Below are 23,767 nucleotides of genomic sequence, written 5' to 3'. Positions count from 1 at the left end.
AGCCTCTGAACTGCCTATATGACTTTGCTTCTGCCACTTTGTCTGCCTTCAACTTAGGCTCTTGTTTTCCAAGTTCTTTCAGACTCCTTCCCCAAGTCTCTCAGCTATGTCCCCTCCAACACCACTTCACTGACTGCCCTAAGCAAAATCAGGTTTGACAGATGTAAATTAGTCATGTATACCTTAGTTTGACTTTCAATGTAAGGGTCCTCTCTCCTTAAAGCTAATTGTATTTTAAGACTTACTTTTAACTCTGTGCGTGTAATTTTAAGTATCAAGGGGCCAATAAGCAAGTGAGAAAATATGGCTCCTGGGCAGCTTTTAAAATATTTCATGTGGTGGATCACACTGGCATTTTGTCTCCTTGATTTGCATAATGTTATAGTTTCTCTGTCATGATACAAAGGAAGACCCCAGTGCCCTGATCCTTTGCATTTGAGTTGGACAGAAATGCTGTAAGTGCACCTGCTTATAAAGGGACTGATTGGTGCTTTGCGGATTCACTTCTAGGTTTCTCCTATAGCTCTGTGAGTCAGGATCAAATTCAGTTTTTCTCAGTCTTTTCACCAATGAGGAGTCTTTAAGTAAATGTTCCCCATTTTCTGTTATTTAAAAGATTTTGCCTCTCAAACATTTTTTTCAGTAATAATCATAGTGTAAGTTCCTGGTATGGAGTAAATACTCAATAAGTAGCTCAGTATAATGGATATCTCTTATTTTTTGTCTTTTAGCCCCTTTCTTCCTGGGAATTATTCCATCTTATATAATAGGTAGCCAAAAATATGGTTCACTTCTCCCACCCCAGGCTGGCCAACTGAGTACCTGATCCCTCTGGCCCAATAATTGATTTGGAGAGGTCATTTAACTCAATGCTGACAAATCAGAGTGATCCCAAGGAAGTTGTTGGAATTGTTAGGCTATGAGTTCCCTTTCTTTTCTGGGGTGACTAGCAGTAATAATTGTGCAAGTCAAGAGCTGCCATTGATCATCTTTGCTATCAATTTACCTGAAAGTAAAACCAATAACCAACACAGACAGATGAAGTGAGGGGAATGGTGACCAAATATCCCAGTTTTCCCCAAAACTAAGGTTTTTTCCAAGATGGGGGACTTTCAGTGTCCCACAGTAATCAGAATGGTTGGTCACCCTAGGCTGGGGTCCTAATGATATCATTTGAACAGGATTTTGATGGGTCTGAAGACAGTCTATCTTTGTACTGCTTAGCCATAGGAATCAATAAATTAACTTCTTTGCTTTAGCAAGTCAGAAGAGGTTTCTAGCACTTGCAGTTTCTTGCTTCCCAAATAAAAGTGAAATTGCTATTAACTTGTGTTGTTTTATTACAATTTCCATTAAATACAGCCACAAGAGCTCAATAACCACCATTATTTTTAAATTGATGGGACCCTAAAAACTCAGAGTACCCAAGTTGGAAACCACTTCAATGATTTCACCTTCTCCTCTTAGAGATGCTGAGTTTAAGTTTTATTCTACCACTGATTCTTATAGTTTAAGTTCATTTATTCCCTATAAAGAAGGAAGGAAGGAAAGGAAGGAAGGAGGAAGAGATGGAGGGAAGATGGGAGGGAGGGAGGAAGGAAGAATTGAATAAGGTTTCCACAAAAATGTCTGGGAATAGAAGACCAAAGTATTTTGGAAGAAGAAATTTGGAAATAGAAATGGACTGGTAATAATTCAACCTTTCCTTTAGAATAAACACCTATGGACTCTTCATCAAATAATTTAGCAAATGTAACTACATGCAAGGTGCAGTGCCTAAAGCAAATAGTTCAGTGGATGCCCAGTGTCCTGGGGAGTCCAGCTCAAAGCAAACAAGTCAGGGAGGGATCTAAGGAATGTAGGCTCCACCTGGGGGCATTACCACCATTTTATTGTTCTCCTGTCTCTCTCATTATTGCTAAGCACTGCTACGTATCTGGCTATTTCCCTAGGAGGGCAAATACTTCAACAGATGTGAACCATGATAACCATTACTTACAAGGGAGAAAGCAGAACATCCTCACCATAGTGGGAGACTTTAATGCATATACTTTGATAACAAATAGAACAAGCAGACAAAAATTTGGTATGGATAGAGAAGTGTGAATAAAATAATGAATAAACTCGACCTAATTGACGTATATAGTACACTGTGCCAGACAATACACTGTACCACAGAATACACATTCTTCTGAAGCATACACGGAATGTTTACTGAAATTGACCATATTTTGTTAGGTCATAAAACAAGCCTCAAGAAATTTCAAGTGGTTGAACTAATATAGAATATATTCTCTGACCAAAGGTTATGAAAACGTTTTTAAAAGAAGAAAAGGAAAAAAAGATAAAATGCCCAACTGCTTGGAAATTGAACAATACTTTCTAAATAACATATGAAACAAAAAAGTATCACAATAGAAGTTAGGAAATAGTTTTAGTGGAAGGATAATAAAAACAATATGCATTAAAACTTTCAGGATGTAGCTAAAAACAGTGTTTAGGGAAATATCTTAGTGAGTATTATAGAATTTAAGAATGGCTAAAAAAGCAGTAATCTATATTTTCATATAAAAAAGCTGGAAAAGCAAATTAAACCCAAAAAAAGTAGAGAGGAGGAAACTTAAAAAAATTAAAGAAGTAGAAAGCAAAAGTACAGTAGAGAAAATTAACACAGTCAAATGTTGGTTTTAAAAAGATTAGTAAGTTGATAAATTTCTAGTAAACTAAGAAAATAAGAGAAATTATCACAAATTATCAAATTGTCATAAGTTGTCAAATTGGGACTCAAAAGGGAGATATTACCATAGACATTAGAAAGACAATAACAGTATCTTATGAACCACTCTGTTTAAATAAATTTGACAATTAATATAATGAACAAATTTATTGAAAAGCACAAGTTAGAAAAGCTAATGGAAAAATAAATTAAAAATCTAAACAATCCTATGTAATAAAATTGAATCAGTTATAAAGGTCCTTCCTTCTCATTAAAAAAACTTTGTTTTAGCCTAAGTTGGTTGACCAGTTTATTCTTCCAAACATTTAAGCAGCAAATAAACTTATAGAAGCTCTTCTAGAGAACAGAAAAAGAAGAAACAGCTTTCACCTCTTTTTAGGAGTTCAGAATAACCTTAGAGCCAAAATCTGACAAAAAATTTATAACAGTGGAAAAATTACAGACTACTTTCTCTCTTATACATAACTGGAAAAATTCTGAACAAAACAGTATCTATTAGAATCTAATATTACATAATAAGGATAATACACATCACCAAATTGGGTTTATTATAAGAATATACGTGTAGTTTAATATTTGAATATGAATCCATATAACTTACACCTGATAGAAAAAAGGGAGGAAAAGAAATCACAGGATCATCTTAAAGATACAGAAAAGACTGATAAAATGTAAAACCAATTCATGATACAAAAAAAATCCTCAGCACACTAGGAATAAAATGAAACTTTCTCAATTTATAAAGAACATCTAAAAGGCCAACAGTAAACAACATAATCAGTGGTAAAATAATGAAAGCTTTCCCCATGAGATCAGGAATGAGACAAAGATGCTACCAAATTTCTACTCAACACTGTCCAAGAGAGGGCTATAACCAGTGCAGGTGAATTTCTATATGCTCGCCAACAAGAAATAAAAAATGAAGCTTAAAAAAATCACCACTAACATTAGCATAAAAAAACATGTACCTACAAATCAATCTAATGACAGGTATCTAAGACTTCTACATTAAAACTTAGAAAACTTTATTGAGAAAAATCAAAGAAGACATAAATGAAGGAATATAACTTACTCATGAACTGACTCCATATTGTAGACATGTCAGTTCTCCTCAGATAGATCTATAGATCGAAGATAATCCCAAATCAAACACCAAACTGATTCTGAAATTTATGTGGAAATACACTGGGCCAAGAATAAACAAGGCAATCTTAGAGAAAGAGAACGAGGATGGAAGCCTTATGCTACCAAATATTGAGACCTATTTTTAAAACAAACTGGTATCGGTAGAAGGGTAGCAAAGAGACCAAGGAGAGAGAATAGAAAATCTAGAAATAGCCCCACATATAATTGTCCAAAGATGGTTCTTTTCAAAAAGTCATGCCATATAAAAAGTCATCAGAGAGCCAGATATATAGATAAAAATAAATCGTTCTCCAACCACAGACAAAAATCAGTTCTAGATAAATCTTTAGATCAAAATATCAAAAGTTAAAACAATAAAACTTTGGAAGGAAACAGAATATAATGTCTTCACGACTTGGGGTAAGCAAAGATTTCTCAAGTGTGATATGAAACTGCTAATCATAGAAGAAAGAATGTTTAAGTCAAAATACCTTAAAATCAATAACTTGTTCAAAAAGACACCATGAAGAGGGCAAAAGACAAGCCACCGAGTCGGAGAGGGATTTGATATACACACATACACAAATACTTATATTTTTATATGTAACAAGACTGCATATCCAGGAAATATCCACATCCCCATATCCAGGTCTAACAGAAACCTCATATCCAGAAAACAGGACCAGTTTATACAAATTAATTTTTAAAAGACAGATTTTAAAAAATCAAATAGGCAAATGAGTTGAATAGGCTATTCTTAAAAGAAGATATCAAGGTGGTTAATAAACACATGAAAATGTGTTCAATACCATTCATCATCAAAGAAATGTAATTAACATAGCCATGTGACTCACCTACATATCCACCACCAGAGATGGCTTCCTGAGCAGCGAGCAGCTCATGCAGTCCCAGAAGGCTCGCCCTTAAAAGGACCCTGCACTTTGCTGTCACTGTCTTGAAATTTCTAATAATTTTGAATAAGGGGTTCCACGTTTTTATTTTGCACTGGTTTCCACACACTATATAGCCAGTCTTGCCCTCTGTAATGGCTATTGGTGAGGACGTAGAGCCACTGGAAAGCTCATATACATCTAGCGGGTGTAGGAAGTGCTTCAACTACTTTGGAAAACAGGTGAACAGTGTCTATAAAAGCGAACACAGGTATCACATGTAAGCCGGCACTTCCACTCGTAGACGTGTATCCAACAAAATGTGTGTTTATGTTCATCAAAAGGTCCGTCCAAGAAGAGTCATAGTGGTGCTATTCACTATAGCCCCAAACTGGAAACAACTCAAATGTCAATCAATAGTAAAATGGATAAATACCAAATATACACACACACACACACACACACACACATATATATATGTGTGTATGTATATATATACACCAAATATATATATACACACCAAATATATTTGTATATATATAAAATACCATACATCATTGAGACAACACAATAGTATGAATGGATCTCTCAACAAAAATCTCAGTGAAAGAAGCCAGACATACACGCAAAGTATACAGTGTATGATTGCAATATAAAAATTTCCAAAACATGCAAAAATAGATCGATTGCTTTTAAAATCAAAACACTTGTGAGGGGTAGAGATTGGAGGAGGACTCAGGGAGGATTGCTGGGTGCGGGCAGCGTTGCCTCTTGATCTGGGTACTGATTACACGAGACTGTCCACTTTGCGAGGCTTCACTGATCTGTACAGTTGATTTGTGCACTTTTTGGTATGTATGAATGTTATAACTCAACAGGTTTGTTTTTTCTTTTAAAGCCAAGCACTTGCAAATTGTAGGGACCCACGGCAGGCTGCCCTCACATGCACCACAATGGCATATTGATTATTTTGAATTGAAGCTATTTGGGAAAGAACAGGTACAGGGACACTTAGGTCCCCTCTGTCCCCCCCAAAAGCAGCAAACAAGTCTCCCATATGAAAAATACCCTCTCTGTACTAAGAAGCAAAAAGACATCCTCACGACCCGAGATAGGGACTTGAAAGTCCAGAAAGCTATAATATAAACCCAGTTACTCTTATATTCATCTCCTAGGTCAACCCCAATTCTGCTTAGAATTCCTTACTAATTAAAGCTCCCAAACACCGGCCTTCCTTATCCTGTACATTCCTCACAGATCTCTCATTTCTTTGTCTAAAATGTCTAAAAAACTGCCTGCCTTGCTCACTTCTTTGGGTCTCGATTCCATTAATGGGCCTCGGTGTGTAGGTAATTCAACTTTGGGTTTTTTCTCCCGTAAACTTGTCTCATGTAATTTAATTCTTAGCCCACCTTGAAGACCATGAGCATAGAGGAAGAAATCTCCCTCCCTGGCAAAATCGAATGCTATTGTTTTCACAATCATTTTCTCTGCCATAAACCTAGTTTAGTAGACAAAGCTGAACATCCAATCTTGGGCCCCCACCTTCCCCAGCTCTTTGATCTCGGCTAAGTTATTTACATTCTCTGTGCCTGAGTTTCCCAGTCAGTAAAATGGAGATAATAATAGAGCTCTTCTCATGAGGTCATTGGGATTACATGAGATGACAGGTGGAAAGCGGTCAGAACCATGGCAGGCACCTAGGAAAGTCTCAATAACTGTAAGTTGTTGCTGTTTCTGCCCATTTGGGCCCAACCCTCTTCAGAAAACAGACGGCTGTTGTTTGGGGAAGTAGAAATAAGAAATCATAATATACTTTAAAAAAATCATCTTGCTATACATCCTTAGAATCTAAGACTTGATTTCTATAAAGTCTTCCTAGCCCTTGTGCTTTGGAGATATTAACATTCAAATAGAGAAGAAAATAGGAGACTGGATGCTTGTACCTTGGGGGAGGTTCCTCCAATCAATCAGTCAGTAAGGTCCTAACCAACTGAATCCCAAATTAGAATGAAGTGTGCTTTCCAATGGTCTTGTCTTCAGAAGGATGGCCCTAAGTAGGCAATTTAGAGGGAAGAAGTTCTCCTGTCCTTGGTGTAAAGGCATCCAGGAACAGTATGTTTGCTGGGGTAATTCTGCCCCTGGGACCTCACCCTTTCTCTGCTCTACCTTTTGGGAATTCCAATACCTTAAAAGCTAGCTCTGTTCTCTTCTTGGACATCTACCAAGCTAATCTCCCGACATTGAAGAGTATTATGAAAGTTAAGCTGCATGAAGAGGAGTAATAATTCTGTCTTACCTATATGGCTTAGGGTCAGTACTGCCTTTATAAATTTGTGTGGTTTTTTGGCAGCTACCAAAAACTTTTTCTGGCCACCATGACTTTACTCCTTTGTTACCACATCATTGAGCAATTTATTCAGTTGAGTTGAGTTGGCTGAGGAACTGTGCCAAAAATTGTTATTAGGAGGCTAATCTTATTTACCCTGAAGCAACTCAAGGATTCTCAAAGTGGCTCTCTGAATTTTTTTAAGCCTTAAGAAAAGTCTCATTTTTTCTTCTCTTGTTGAAGCAAGATAAGGAAACAGAGTTCCAAAGAAGTGAAGTCACTCAGAGTTGATGATGGGGCCAGAACTAGAATCTGCCATAGCTCTCTGCATCTCTCAGATTTTAAGATCTGAATTTAAGCGAAAAAAATTATGAAGTGAATGAAGAGTTGAGAGTCAGAGGTCTGTCTTTGCTGTGACTCACACAGGAGTAAACTTGTTTTGTGCGTGATTCTGTAGTATGTCATATCCAGGCGAGGGGATGTGGGTCCTTCTGGACTCTCCTGGATGCAGCCTGGATGAGGGAGGCAGACCTTGACTGGCCTGAAAGGAAAAGTTCTCCCTAAGGTGCTTTAAATACCAACATCACATCCTTTCATTTGAATCCATCTTCAAAAGTAGGTTCATAAAGACTGTTGAGCTTCAGGGGTCAGACTGGACTTGTGGGAGATTCCTTGGATGTACCAACAAGAAGCTGTTAATAATTCCAGTAATTTGATGAGCATGCCCGAGGGGCTCTGGCTGCTGGAGTCAATATCTACAAGGGGTGGAGAGGGAGTGTTTCTCTCACCAGCATGGTGCATTGATGTCATGCCAGCTCTGGTGACTCAATTTCTCTACATCACAGTACCTTCTTTTTTTTCCCTCCTGAGAGGAGACTTTCCTTATTTATCCCCACTTCTTTCTGTATTAAAAAATGTCCAAAAGGTTCTCTTGATATTTGTTCCTACTCCGATCAGTTCTTATTTTTCCTAGGAATTGGCAAGATTTCAAGTCTGAAAGTATATAGATTACCCTAAAATTGAGGGGAAATGAAGCTCATCTTTGGAACCACCCCTACTCCCTGTCCATAGATGGGTTAGGATGAGGAATGTTGATCCTGTTTTATCTACCGGAATATCATTCCGTGTAATGGGGGAGAACTGATCAACTAAATTCTCATAGAGAGCCAACAGGTGTCCTAGAGCACGGGGTCTAAGGCAGATCAAACCTTGATTTATTACAAAATGTGTAACTTTCAGCAAGCACTGACCATCCTGTAGTCTCAGTTTTCTCATCTGTAAGATGGATATACTACTACTACTACTACTTGCTTCATAGGGTTATTGTAAGGAATAAATGAGATAATGGATATAAGGCAAATGAGTAAATGCTACCACTTTGTAAGCATCAGTGTAATGTAACTACTACAGTATAATTGTTAATTCTTCCTGAGATGGTTGGGTGGAAAAGGAACAGAAATGTCTCCATCTTACAGGGGCAGAATAGACCTGAGTTAGAGGAAAATGATTTCCATTAACCAGCCCATGTAGCCTCAGATCAGGAGAAAAAGCTCACGTCTTCAGATTCTTTATTCTTTTTTCTTTAGCATAGAGCCAAAACCTGGCTGGGGCTTTATCTCCTTGCTCATGACAGCTCTGACCCAAGTCCCCAAGGGCCCAACTCAACCACTTTTCAGCTCTGAAGCCAGATCACGTTCCCTGTTTCCACTTTTTAAATACCCAGGCACCCAATCTCTGTTCTTATTTTTCCTAGGGATTGGCAAGATCTGATTTTATACAGTCCTGCCGTGATGAAGGGCACTTGCCTATGGATTCAGGAGCCCCGACTTCCTCCTGAGAGGCAGCACAGCAGAGTGTCTAGAAGCTGGATATGACAGTGTGCCGTGGGTCCTGGCTTTTCCAGCGAATTTTAGTGTATGCATGGAGTCCCAGACCAATTAGTATTAGCATCCATTTCCACTCTCAAAACTGTCCCAATTTGAGTTTTTAAATATGATATCACCTTAACTCTAGAGTCAGAATGTCCAAACTCAAATCCTAGATCCACTACATACTATTTGCATGGCAAGTTACTCCACTGTGCCTCCGTTTCCCCTGCTGTAAAATGGAGATGATGATAATAATAGGAGCTACCCTTGAAACTGTCAAGAGGTTTAAATGTGTTAACACTGATAAAATGCTCAGAATAGCACCTGTCACATACTACGCACTTTGTCGGGTGAGGCACTATTAATCTCCTACCAGCGAAACCACTGGTTACCCCAGCCCCGTTTAAAAATGTGTTAAATGAGAAGTGTGACATTTGCTGTCCTTATATTATAGAGTCCTTTAGGGGTCAGAGGAAATATTGCAGTTAAAACATGTGAAGCAATTTATGATTTATGGCATTATTGTTTTTCTGGGAGAATGAATAACACAAGAAGCAATAGAGTATGAAAGAAAAAGCACTGAACAGATTGTCAGTTGCTGTGGGTCCCTTTCCCTTGTTCCTTTTTTTCAAATTACTCTTTAACTTTTTTAATCGATAAGACATTTAAAAATTCTATTGATGTCCACATCCCACTCCCAGTCTCCTCTCATTCCTAGACATCATGCCAACACCTTCATCTTTTCATGGGTGTGTATTTTTGTGAAATACATAGTTTTGTGTAGTTTTGTGTTTTTTCTGTTCATTGGTTATATATGATATTATTCCTAAATATTTTCACGAGGCACTGTATTTTTTTACATGTCCCCTGTTTTATTTATTTATTATGTTCAGCTAGCCAACATATAGTACATCATTAGTTTTTGATGTAGTGTTCAACAACAAAACACTGTATTTTTAAGGTTTATCCATATTTTTATGTGAACGTGTAATTTTTTGCACGTTACGCCTGCTTAATACCCCACGGTGTGGGCCATGTTTTATCAGTGACGGACACTGAGGCTGCCCCCCGACTCTGTCACCATAAACAGCACTGCAATGAACAAGTAGCTCACCGATCCCTGTATTAGTCAGTTTTGCTGCTACAATAAAAGCAAAACAAAGTACCTCAGTGGCTTACAACCACAAAGGTTCCTTTCCTGGTCACGCCACACGTTCCAGCTGCTGGCAACAGGCTCCTTCCTGTTCCACGTATCTTCATTGCAGCATCCAGGGTGAAGGAACAGCCCTGATTTGGGACAAGTCCTACTCCTGGCAGAGAAAAAAAGAGCAAGAGAGCTGGTGGAAACAAGCAACCGCATTTGAAGCTTCTGCTCCAATTGGCGCACAGAACTTCCACTCCTGTTTCATTGGCCGAAGCAAGTCACATGGCCGAGCCCCCTCCACCCCCACTCCCCCACCCCCCAGGCTGAGAAGTACTGCATCCTAATGAAAATCAATCAGAAATGGGTGGAAGTTCTTTTATAGGGAAAGAGGAGCAAATAATTGTAAACAATAATAAAATCTACCCCTCTTAGAGCTCAGGAAGAATTTCTTTGGGATTTATGCCGAAGAGTGGGATTGCTGGGCGATAGGGGATGCATGCATATTCTCAATTTCATCAAATAACTCAGATTAGTGCAAATACATTCTCATCAGTGTACATCGGTGCATGTGGGCCCCTTTATCCCTGTACCTAAACGACACTTGCATTTTATAGTTTTCTAGTTTTCCAGTCAATAGGTTAAAAGGGCATCTTATTGCTTTAACTTTCATTGACTATTGATGGTTTTGAGCATTTCTTCATTTATCTATTATTTTGTAAGGCTTCTTCCTCTTTATTTATCTATTAGGTTTTCTTTTCCCATTTTCCTAGAGGGGCGGCTCTCCTCTTTTAGTTGGGTAGCAGGAAATCATACGTGCTATCTATAAATCATATGTGCCTTTTCGATTTGAGATATCACAAAAATCTTTATCTTCCCTGTCATCTGTCTAGTGACTTTGTCCATATGTTTTTTTTTTTGAAAAGTAATCCTTATTTTTCTTCATGAAAGCTTTTCCTTCCTCTAGGTCACAAAAATGGTTCACTTTTTTTCTCTAACATTTGATATTTTATCTCTCACATCTAGAACTTTAAGTCATCTGGAACCTTCTTAAGTAGGGATCCTGTTCTGTTTTTCTCCAAATAGTGAACGAATTTCCCCTACTCCATATACTAAACAATCTGGTCTTTCCCTACAGAACTGCGAGGGCTCCTGTGTCATATATATATTAGGGTCTGTATACACGTGGGTCTGACTCACCTCTCTACAATGATTCACCAACCCATCTGTCTATTCTTGTGCCCATACTAACTACTTTTTATTACTACCACCTTGTAATATGTCTCCATGACTGCTAAGGCAATTCTCCCCTCTTTTTCTTTTCTAAAGTTAACTTAGCTATTCATGGACCTCTCTTCCTCCAAAGATATTTTAGAATTCATTTCTCAAGTTCCTCAAAAAGCCCAACTGGTCTCTGATAGCATTAATTTATGAATTAACCTGGGAATAATTATTACTATTATAGTGTGAAATTGCCCATTCAAGAGCATAGACTATCTCCATTCACCACTTACTCAGATCAGTTTTTATGTTTTTCATTAGAATTTTAAAGTTTTCTCCATAGAAGTCACATATATCCTAGGTTAAATAATTTCTAGATCCCCTAGGATTTTTGTGGCTTTTTGGTAGGTACCTTAATCTAGATAAGACTTTGGTTCTAATTTTGATTCGAGATTTTCCCTGGCACTGATTATGCTGTATGACTTTAGGCAAGCCAGTCACTGCTTCTAGATGTCAGTGTTCTCGTTCATTAAAAGATTAGATTGAAGTTGTTGGTCCCCATGGTACCACAGATAATACTAACAATGACAAACCCAGATTAAAATCTCAAAATGTGCCAGTCTTTAGAGAGGGAGGAGACCACATGTGCAGTGCTTAGCATGCCTGATGCATGTAGGCACTGAATGTATGTTAGCAATCACTGTGATCATGCCTAGATAAAAGGGAAGAAATGAACGCTCAGAGAGGTGAAGTAACTTTCCCAGGCTCACTCAGCTAGTAAGTGGCTGGTTTGGGGCACAGAAGCACGAAACCCCACAGGTGGAACTCCTTGGAATCAACGATATGCCTTACCTCATGAGCCTTACAGCCTCTGAGGATTTGAGTTACCAGCTCAGAAATGCCTGTCAATGACCTGGATATCTTGACTGCCAGAGCTCGTGCCTTCTGGCTCCCGAATACCACAGGCCATGAATAATGTCCAGGGTTTCATTGTGTGCATGGCTGCTAGAGTTACCGTATGCTCTGGCCGCGTGCGTTTGCTCTTGTAGAACATCATTTTTCCTAGAAGTCCAAGGTGTTCCTGGATGCCACCGGCTGATAGTGGAGTCAGATAACAGCCCAGGAAGGCAGCCCAGGTTTGCAGGACAGGAAGTGGGTGCCATCCAGCCAGCTGGGTGAGAATCAATGCCTCTGTCAGACTGCCCATGGAGATGGAGATGGGGACAGTGGAACTCTCCCGGGAAGCCATGCTTCTCTCCCCAGCAGCCAGGGCAGTTAGCCCTGAAGCCCGTGAACCCCAGCCTGCAGCCTGGTATGAGAAGAGAATGTGGCGAGAGCCTCCTGATGGGTCGTCCTGCTTCCAAATTATAACCCCTGGGTCAAGACCTTTCCAGCTGCAAGAGATAAGGTCCTAACTCAAGCTAGCTTAATAAAAACTAGCTTCAGCCGGTTTAAATAAAAACAGAAATGTTATCAGCTTACGTTACTGGTGGTTTTAAGTCCGTTAGATCCGGGATGTTAGAATGATTTCACTGGTCTCTCCCCTATCCCACAGCCCCATTCACCAGGCAAGCTCTCTCTACAGGAGGAAAATATGGCTACTAGCTCTCCGGGTTTATGTCTAACTTAGAATGGAGTCTTATTCAGCATCCATATCAATCCCCCTGTAAAGGACTCTGGTTGTGCTTGGGTCGAGGTCCACCTGCAGGAAATGGAAGGTTGAGCCATGTCACTGGCAGACCTGCAGCGTGAAAGGAACATTTCCCCAATTCACACTATTCTCCATAGAGCCAGTGGGCATGCAGAGCCCTAGGTGACTCCATGACCTGTTCTGTATCATTTCCCACCACCCCCCTCCTCCTGCCAACCCTCCTGTGTTCTAGACACCAAATCATGGGCTACTCGAATCATGTAACATCTTTTCTTTCACATCTCTGGGCCCCCATGCTTGCTGTTCCTCTACATGAATGCCTTTCTTTTACAGTGTGGTTAGCTGCTTCCCAGAACTTTCTCTGACCCTCCTAGGCAAGGAGCTTCCTACAGCTACTTGATATGTATCTCTTGATCATTCTGTGTAGTAGTCAAAATTTTGGAGAAGGTCACCTTTGTCTCCGGGTTAGACCTGAGGTGACTGAGAACAGGAATTAATTCCTGTCCTACTGATCTTTGTCTGAGTACACGTGGCTCTCTAGGAGATATTGTTTGTTCGCCCAATATCTACCCCTCCGCCTTGCTCCTGAGCCCTGACTTGGAGGACTTTGTACCCAGCTACCTGCTGACTCTCTCAGCCTTCCCTGTAGCCAGTGATGGACACATGACACAGTTTGGGCCCAGCAGAGCTGCTGGGGTGGGAAGCCGTCTCTGAAATCGCTTTTGCTACCTTGTTAAAAGGGATGAGATGAGGTGGGCACTACTGTCTCCTCCTCCTCTCCTGCTCTGTTCTGATACTTGGGACTCTAGCAGCCATCTTGTAAATAAGAAGAAAAGGCCAAAGAATCGCCTTGACAGTCTTGACATGATTGAAGTTTTGAACCAATACCTGCAACGTCCTTCCTTGGGATATTAGGTCAGGAGAGTTTCTTCCCAGCTCTGCAGTCTGGCCTCCATGTGGAGGACCTCAGGTTGTGTAATAGTCTCAGTTTTCTGAAACTCACTGTGGAATAGGGAGTTAGGGTGGTGGCACCCAATCTGATTCCAAAGTTTGAGAAATTATGCAGTGCCTAAAAGGCACATACGTATCATCAGTAAATCATGGTGATTATTTAAGAATGAAACTTTCTTTTATTTCAGTGTGTGTGTATTATTTTTTCGAATAGCTGCTGGGTTGTTGTATGCTTATTAAATGCTTATTAAGTTGTATGGACCTAACTACTTAGCGGTTTAACTGTGAGGTATTTCTCTTGGCTTAGGTCCCTGAAAAGTTTGCTGAGACACTAAGGATCCCTTTCGTGGAAAAGTTTGGGAATCTCTGACTTAAGAAAGAAACAAATGAACATACAGGGAGGGTTACGTGTGCAAAGTGGAGTGAGGATCTCATCTGAAGAATAGTAGAGGAATTCTCTTTCATTCTTCCTCTTAAAAAGGAGTCCTCCTCTATAAAAAGGAATCCTAGACATTCTCCTTTTTTTTTAAATTCCAGATCACAATTGTCATATTAGTTGCCACTGTGTTTATGTGACTGTGGGCTTAGGCTGCAGTTTCTGTGTTGAAAAAGTTTTCTGGCTTCAGCAGTGCCTCCCTTGCCCCCACTCTCATAGCTCTCCGAGAAGCACGCCTCCTACAGGAAGCCCCCTGAGACTATGAGGAAGTCATGTGATTTTGTACCTTCCTCCTTATCTTGTCAAACTCAGGAACACCAGCTCTCTGCCTGGCCAGGAGTGATAAGCTGATGAGCTCAGGTGCAATTGGTGACCTCACCTCTTGCAGTGACTGCATGTTTTCCATCTCTCCAGCACCAATGTCTTTGTTTCAGACTGTAAACTCTTGCGTGAGTGCTCGAATCAGCAGAAAGCCAAGCTCATTTTGAAAAATTCATCAACAATCTATTAGGAACCTACTCTGTGTCAAGTATATCTTTTGTGATGACTAGTTTGCCAAGGATAGCCCTTGCCTTCATCTGGGTTGCCAGGGTGGCCCATAGGCTGTGCGTGCCGTGCCCTGAACCTCACCAGGGGTATGATTCACACAGACAGCAAAGGCAATGCTATGTCCTGGCGGTTGTGCATCATGGAAACCCTGTTGGCAGGGCTTGCTATTCAATTTCTAATGAATATGAGATAATTAAAGACCACTGCATACAGCGATTTAAAGCTTAGGCTTTGGGGTGCCTGGGTGGCTCAGTCGTTAAGCGTCTGCCTTCGGCTCAGGTCATGGTCCCAGAGTCCTGGGATCGAGCCCCACATCGGGCTCCCTGCTTGGCGGGAAGCCTGCTTCTCCCTCCCCCACTCCCCCTGCTTGTGTTCCGCCTCTCGCTGTGTCTCTCTCTGTCAAATAAATAAATAAAATCTTTAAAAAAATAAATAAATAAATAAAGCTTAGGCTTTGGTTCCAAAGCCAGCTCAGTCATTTACCCTCAGTGTCACTCAGTGCTCTGAGCTGCTTTTTCCTCACTGGGAGAACAGGAATTCTGGAGCCTCAGAGGATTACTGAGAGGAGTAAATCAAGTAACATCTGTGTAACCAGCTCTCAGCACCGTAGTTGGCGCCCGGAAAGGATTTGATAAATGTTCGTGATTGTTATCTTCAATATTGGCGTATACTTGCCAAAGGAAATGTGCTGAGGGTCTCACGTGGGCAGGGTCAGTCAAGACAGCAGCATAACCTTCTGCCTCGTTGGGATGAGTCTGTCCTTTCACGGCTGCGTCCCCAAGCACATAGTAGGTGGTCCACAAATGTTTGCTGAGTGAATTTATTAAATCTTACCTCTTCATCATTCTTTCTACATTTCAGAACATGATCATACCTGAACTTGAATCCAAGTCTACTGGTCATTGTGACAAGAGGAAAATAAGAAGGGCCTAACACTGGGGAGGCGCTGGTAGCTTTTGGGCACCATGCTTCATGGGCATTATTTTGCTTAATACTCAGCACCTCATTTTGACCCCATATTACGGGTAAAAGACTTCAAGAGGCTAAGTGACTTGCTCAAGGTCACCCAGCAGCAAGTGACTGAATTAACTGATGACTGGGCAGGAATAGTATTCACTGTTGGGTAAATACTCACTCAACCCCGACTGCATGGCAGGCGGAGCTAAGGCCTGGGACTCAGAGGTTCCGGGGGCAGGGGGCAAACACTCCTCCTGAGGAAGCAGGTGAGCAGTCCATTTTTCTGGACCACGTGGTTCTGCCGGAGCTTTCTGCTGGAACATTGTCTGGAACACGCCTCACGGAACAGGGTGCATAGAAGCACGTCGTCAGCAGAGCAAATTAGCTCCTGTCCGTATAACCACCACAAGAGTCAGATTTATGATTTTCTTGATTCATCATTTGTTCTAATCTTTCCATAATGGTTTTGGAAATACTTCCCTTTTAACTACATCCTCTTTCATGCATCCATTTGACAAAGATTTATGAAGCCGTTGCCTAAAACCCTGAACACACACACACACACACACACACAAAAGAAAAAAACAAGAAAGAGAGAAAGAAAAAAGAAGCTCATGTTCTTTGCACAACATCTGGGGGATCAGTATGTAAAACGGCCATTATAATCACACCGTGGGGAGGAACTCCAAAATCTTTAGCCCAGACCCTTGAGTAGGTGATGACATGGGCCCAGCTTGGTCCGGAGCCCTGACCCCAAGTGCAGAGGTGCAGAGCTTGAGGGCACAGGCTCTGGATTCAGGCTGGCTGGGTGTGAGTTCTGACTCTGCCACTCACAAGCTTGAGTGAGTCACTTCAGCAGCCTGGAATTTATGTAAAGTGGGATCATAAAGGTAAGTAACCCACAACAAGGCTGAAGCTCTCAAGCATTATGCTAAGTGAAAGAAGCTAGAACAAAAGGCTACATACTGTATGATTCTATTTGTGTGATATTCTAGAAAAGGATCGGTGGACACCTGGGACATTTGAGAGGACCGGACTGACTATAAAGGGCCATAAATATGCCCTTGGGAGTAATGGAAATATTTGGTGTTTTGGATGTCATGTAGTTATATATGTGTATTTATCAAAATTCTATATATGTACATCTATAGAATGTGAATTCTGTATTTAAATTTATCTCAATAAAACTGACTTGAAAAAAGAAATAGGGGTGCCTGGGTGGCCCAGTTGGTTAAGCCTCCGACTCTTGGTTTCTGCTCAGATCATGATCTCATGGGTCGTCAGACTGAGCACCGTGTCAGGTTCTGTGCTCAGCGGGGAGTTGGCTTGAGATTCTCTCTCTCCCTCTGCCCCTCCCCTCCCCACTCGCTCTTGCTCTCCCTAAAATAAATAGTTAATGGGTTCTTATTACCATCATATTAAATAATACCTATAAGGCACTAAGAATAGCACAAGGACAGAGTCAGTACTAGGCGTGCATTTGTACTTCTTACCAAGTCAGGGCAGTCAAGTATGCGCATCTCTGGAAGCCAAGAAGAATTCTGCAGAATGCTGGGTGAAAAAAATTGAAAATTTCTTCATGAATTCTTAAAATTTAGTATTTATCACTTAAGGGAAGATGACAAAGCAAATCCTAAACTCACTGGAATAACTGTATAATCGTTTAATGCACCTTTAAAAGACCAGCATATAGCACCAAAGTGAAACATACAGATGGGTAATGAATTAAAATGGCAATTTACTCTGTAGTGTTTTCTGGCTGTGCACAAGTAAATACTTGTTTATGAGGATAAAAAAAACAAATACTCGGGCCAGTCACATATGCAGGCTACCCTCTCCCTTTTCCCAGAATGAGCTGCAAGTTGCTTGATTTCTGAAATTCCCTTAATTGCTTTTGTCCACAAACTCTGGTGTTAACCACTCCAGGCACATCCACCTGACCCAGACGCTGTAGTGGGATGTAGAAATGACGCGGGAGCCTCACAAAGCTGAGCTCTCAACCTGAGGTTGAATCCCACCTCCCTCCGCCATCACCTGCTCGGGGACCCAAGGCAAGACTCCCATGTCTCTAAGCTTAGTCCTCATCTGTAAATTCAAGGAGTAAGACTAGATGCTCTGCTAAAACCCTTCACACTCCAACTTCTAGAATTCTACTGCCCCTGGAACAGAAAGGCAGACATGCTTTGGTTAGCTTTCAATGTCTACCAACTATACAAATTCTCTGGGCCAGAATTTCTTCGTGTAAAATGAGATAACAGTGCCCACCTCCATAGGCTCTTTGTGAAGATCAAATGAAATTATGCACACGAAATCTAATATAGTTTCTGGCCCAGTGATTTGATCTTTCCTCTCTTCTTCTATTTCTTTCTTTTTTCTGTCCTTTCTCCCTTCCTCTCTGTTTGTATAATAGACTTCCATATAATATAGAAAAACTTATATTCTTGTTCTTTTATTTGAAAGCATATTTGGTCTTGAATTTGTATGTTCATAGTGTCATATGCCCAGTACTGTTGTCTGGTGACAGTGCTTATTCCTTATTAGAAGAGAGTTTAAATCAATTTGCAATTATAACAAAGGCAAAATAATTCAATGCCCAAACTGTCTTACTGCTTTTTTAGATATATCAATAGATTTTCTGAACGTTTCTTTACTCCTGTTATTCACTTCACTCCTTCATTTATTCATTCAACAATCAATTTTTGATCCCCTCTGTTTGCTGGGCACAGTGCTAGGTATTAGGGATACAGAAATGAAACAGATAATGTTGTTAAGCTCAAAAAGCTTCCAGGTTAATGGAAGGAGGCACTGGGGCTATGAGAGAAGTCTGTTCAGGGTACATTCAAGGGCTAGAGAAAGGTGTGGTGGGTTCTTCCAGGGAGGAGTCAGGAAAGGCTGCATGGAGCTGTGGAGGCTAGAAGATGTGTGGTGTTCACCAGACAGAGGTGGCAAAGAGGACGGCGTGCAGAAGCAGCCGCGTGCACAAAGGCCTGGATATGCACAGTTGTCCCATATAAACTGGAAACCACACCGAGGTCAAGGTGTTAGGAGTGTACAGTACAGTGTAGTGGATCCAGTGAAAGTAGGAACTGGAAGTCATAGACATGTTTTCTTTAGGTAAATGCTGATCTGCTTGGGAAGGGAGGACTTCAGATGCTGCACAATCACTGGGGACAACAGAAGAGGAACTCATTATGTCCCAACTCAACTGCCAACCGTTCATGTTGATAGATCATAGCTCTGCTGTGTGTGATGGGGTGGACGTGGTTCTCCAGGGCTTTCCAAGTATTCGACTACGATTGGATTGATTTCTTTCTAAATCAGGTCATGGCCATTACAGACAGCATGAGGTGAAAGCCATCTGGTCGAGTTTTCCTTAGAAATGGTGTCAGATTTTTTACTGACTGTAAGTTCATTGCTCAAGTGTAACATTAGGCGTTAGAGATTAAGAAATTAAGAGGGTTTTTTGTTTTTTGTTTTTATTTTTGTAAGATGATGACCCACAATTTTTTAGTGTGATGAAATGATCTGTCAATAAGGGAACCAAGAGTTATCAAACACCTAAAATATGTTGGGTGCTTTTAAACACCTCAACACCCTGTGTGATGTTCAGGTGTCCACCTCTCTGAGTCCCAAGTAGTGCTCCTCCCACTACACCACCTTGCCTCTCAGTGACCTTCTCAAAGAGCCTTGGGTAGGTCTTAGCTTTTTGCTTCTAAGGAGCCAAAATGAAAGGAAAGCAATGAGGAAGAAAGTGGTCTCCTCCTCCTCTCTCTCCTCACATCTCATTGAGGCCACGGAGAGTTCCAGGTTTAGATTTATGTGAGGGGAAAAGTCTGGGTTTTGGAGCTGATGACAGAACGTTGCTAGACTATTCCAAACCTCCAACACTGACAGAAGCACCTCAGACATTTTGCCTCCTACTCTTAAGTGGGAAGAGAGATGTCATTGGAATTTTGATCGGGATGGCATTGAAGGTATAGATTGCTCTGGATAGCATAGACATTTTAACAATGTTTATTCTTCTGATCCATGAGCATGGAATATTTTTCCATCTTTTTGTGTCTTCTTCAATTTCTTTCATGAGTGTTTTGTAGTTCCTAGAGTATAGATCCTTTACCTCTTTGGTTAGGTTTATTCTGAGGTATCTTATGGTTTTTGGTGCTATTGTAAATGGAGTCGTTTCTCTAATTTCTCTTTCTACAGTTGCGTTGTTAGTGTATAAGAAAGCAACTGATTTCTGTGCATTGATTTTGTATCCTGCCACATTACTGAATTGCTGGATGAGTTCTAGTAATTTGGGGGTGGAGTCTCTTGGGTTTTCCACATAAAGTATCATGTCGTCTGCGAAAAGAGAGAGTTTGACTTCTTCTTTGCCAATTTGAATACCTTTTATTTTTTTGTTGTCTGATTGCTGTTACTAGGACTTCTAGTACTATGTTGAACAATAGTGGCGAGAGTGGGCATCTTTGACGTGTTCCTGATCTTAAGGGAAAGGCTCTCAGCTTTTCCCCATTGAGGATGATATTCGCTGTGGGTTTTTCATAGATGGATTTTATGTACTTGAGGAATGTTCCCTCTATCCCTATACTCTGGAGAGTTTTAATCAGGAAAGGATGTTGTATTTTGTCAAATGCTTTTTCTGCATCAATTCAGAGGATCATATGGTTCTTCTCCCTCCTCTTATTAATGTGTTCTATCACACTGATTGATTTGCGAATGTTGAACCACCCTTGCATCCCGGGGATAAATCCCACTTGGTCGTGGTGGATGACCCTTTTAATGTATTGTTGGATCCTATTAGCTAGGATTTTGTTGAGGATTTTGGAATCCATATTCATCAGGGATATCGGTCTGAAATTCTCCTTTTTGATGGGGTCTTTGCCTAGTTTGGGGATTAAGGTAATGCTGGCCTCATGAATGAGTTTGGAAGCTTTCCTTCTGTTTCTATTTTTTGAAACAGCTTCATGAGAATAGGTATTATTTCTTCTTTGAATGTTTGGTAGAATTCCCCAGGAATCCATCAGGCCCTGGGCTCTTGTTTTTTGGGAGGTTTTTGATCACTGCTTCAATCTCGTTACTGGTTATTGGCCTATTCAAGTTGTCAATTTCTTCCTGTTTCAGTCTTGGCAGCTTATAGGTTTCCAGGAAGGCCTCCATTTCATCCAGATTGCTCAGTTTATTGGCATATAGTCGTTGATAATAATTTCTAATAATTGTTTCTATTTCCTTGGTGTTAGTCGTGATCTCTCCCCTTTCATGCAAAAATGGACAGGGAAAGAAACAACAAATGTTGGAGAGGTTGTGGAGAAAGGGGAACCCTCTTACACTGTTGGTGGGAATGCAAGTTGGTACAGCCACTTTGGAAAACAGTGTGGAGGTGCCTCAAAAATTTAAAAATAGAGCTACCCTATGACCCAGCAATTGCACTACTGGGTATTTACCCCAAAGGCACAGGTGTAGTGAAAAGAAGGGCCATATGCACCCCAATGTGCATAGCAGCAATGTCCGCAATATCCAAACTGTGGAAAGAGCTGAGATGCCCTTCAACAGATGAATGGATAAAGAAAATGTGGTCCATATACACAATGGAATATTACTCAGCCATCAGAAAGGATGAATACCCAACTTTTGCATCACATGGATGGGACTGGAAAAGATTACGCTAAGTGAAATAAGTCAAGCAGAGAACGTCAATTATCATATGGTTTCACTTATTTGTGGAACATAAGGAATAGCATGGAGGACATTAGGAGAAGGAAGGGAAAAATGGGGGGTGGGGATTAGAGGGATAAATGAACCATGAGAGACTATGGACTCTGAGAAACAAACAGGGTTTTAGAGGGGAGGGGGGAGGGGGGATTGGTTAACCCAGTGATGGGTGTTAAAGAAGGCACGTACTGCATGGAGCACTGGGTGTTACACGAAAACTATGGATCGTAGATCACCACATCAAAAGCCAATGATGTATTGTATGGTGACTAACATAACATAATAAAATTTAAAAAAAAAAAAGTGGGAAGAAAGAAAGAAAAGAATACTCTTAGAGATACAGCCGTGACTTGGAGAAAAGGTAGGCAAGAAAGAAAGTTGCAAAAAGAGCAAAGACATTTCATCCCTTTCCTATTTTCAGAAAGACCCTTCCCTCATTAAATGGAGCCATTCTCTTCCTTTTGCCTTGGTTCTTTCATTCCTTCCTACATTCCTTCCTTTCATGCCTCTCTTCTCCCTCTTTCTTGTTCTCTCTTGCTATTGCTCCTGTTCCTTCAATCTCTTTCTTAAAGTTCAAATTGAAATACTAGGCTTAATCCCTGAGAAGCAGCTCTGTTTTCCCTGCCCCTGCCTTGCACAACTTGTGGTATGGCTCTGTGCCACCGTTAGCTGCGCAGCGAAGTCTGACGTGGCCAAGGAACATCTTGTACAATGCCACTTTTTATCAAAACCAAATAGCATAACAATGAATACAGGGCTCCGTTCACATCAACCTCATAAGATTTCACTATGATAAAAGCAGTAGAGTTGAAATACAAAATCCATCTCCATTTGAAAATAAATAGCCCCAGTAGTGCCTCTCCCTGCCCCGCGCCCTTCCCAGGCCCTCTCCTAAAGCCCCCACTCCTCCTCCACTGGCTCACCTCCCCACCCTTTTGTCATCAAGTGCTTCCTTTGGCCTCCAACTGTTCAGGTTTCTCCAGTCTGGTGACCCATTAAGATGGGGTTGCACCACACTGGGGTGGGGCTTAAGGGGAGGGAAGGAAACGGCTTGAGTTGAAAGCCCCACTGAAGCCAGGCTTCCCTCCCTTGCTGTCACGGTCCCCATAATCCTGGCAAGGCGGGAATATCTTAGAGATGAGTGTTCTCATTGTGGGGATCAGAATAAGAGAAAGGGAGAGGAACATCTACTCATGTAAGTTTCAGCCCTTTGTGCAAGAGGTGCTGGTCCTGCTCATCAGCTTAGAGGTACCCTTAGAGACCTCTGAAGAAAACAAGTCAGGACAGCCCAGGATCAATGACACAGGCCAGGTTGTCCCGGTATTACATGGGCATTAGATTAGGGAGGCATCCAAGAAGGATGGCCTTTGCCCCCACTGCCCCCTTCCCAAATGGTTCCCAACAATAGGACTAAATGGGATTCAGACATCCCTCTGCCTAGACACAATCGTGGTCTTAATCCTCCAGAAGAATCATAGGTTCTCAATAAGAAGGCTTCATGCTCTCTCCCTGAGCACAGAAGCAAGGTCTTCAGTGCTGGATAGGCAGAAGGGAAGCCTGGAAATGGGGATGACAGCTGAAGTCCGATGAGAAAAAGAAATCCCCCGTTAGAGAGTCCTTGGCTCAAGACTAAGCCCTCCTACTTACCTAGTTCGTGGACACCATTCATTCATTCGTTCAAGAAATGGTCATTGGATTTCTACTCTGTTATCAGCACTGTTCCAGACTCTGGGGTAATGAAATTGACACAAGACAAAGTCCCTGCTTCATGGCAGAAGAAGAGGTAAACAATAAATAAATGAGCAAAATAAAATAATAAGTAAATTCAGCCAGCGTTCAGTGCTATGAAGGTTTATTTTTTCCAAAAACAGGATATGGGAAAGAAACAAGCATGGAAAGTATGTGGCTATTTTACATTGGGGTGTACAGGATGGCTTCTCTGAACAGGTAATGTTGAGATGAGATGTCTGTGAGAAGGATGCAGAGGAAGAGCATTCTAGATGTAGGGAATGGCAGGTGCCAAGGCTTGGAGGCAGACACAGGCCTGGCATGTTGGAGAAATACAAAGAGGTTTCATTGAGGCTGGAGTGAGTGACAGGGACATGGAGGTCATGCCGGGAGGTTATGGAGGCAGGACCCATCTCTAGCCTCCTCCTTGCCCACCCCCCAGCCACGGTGCGCTCCTCTTACTGAGTGCCTGGGT

This window comes from Mirounga leonina, unplaced genomic scaffold, assembly GCF_011800145.1.
Source record: "Mirounga leonina isolate KUSES-001 unplaced genomic scaffold, KU_Mleo_1.0 Mir_166, whole genome shotgun sequence".
Taxonomy (NCBI): Eukaryota; Metazoa; Chordata; class Mammalia; order Carnivora; family Phocidae; genus Mirounga; species Mirounga leonina.
The sequence above is the reverse complement of the archived record's forward strand: the minus strand, read 5'-3'. Positions refer to the sequence as shown.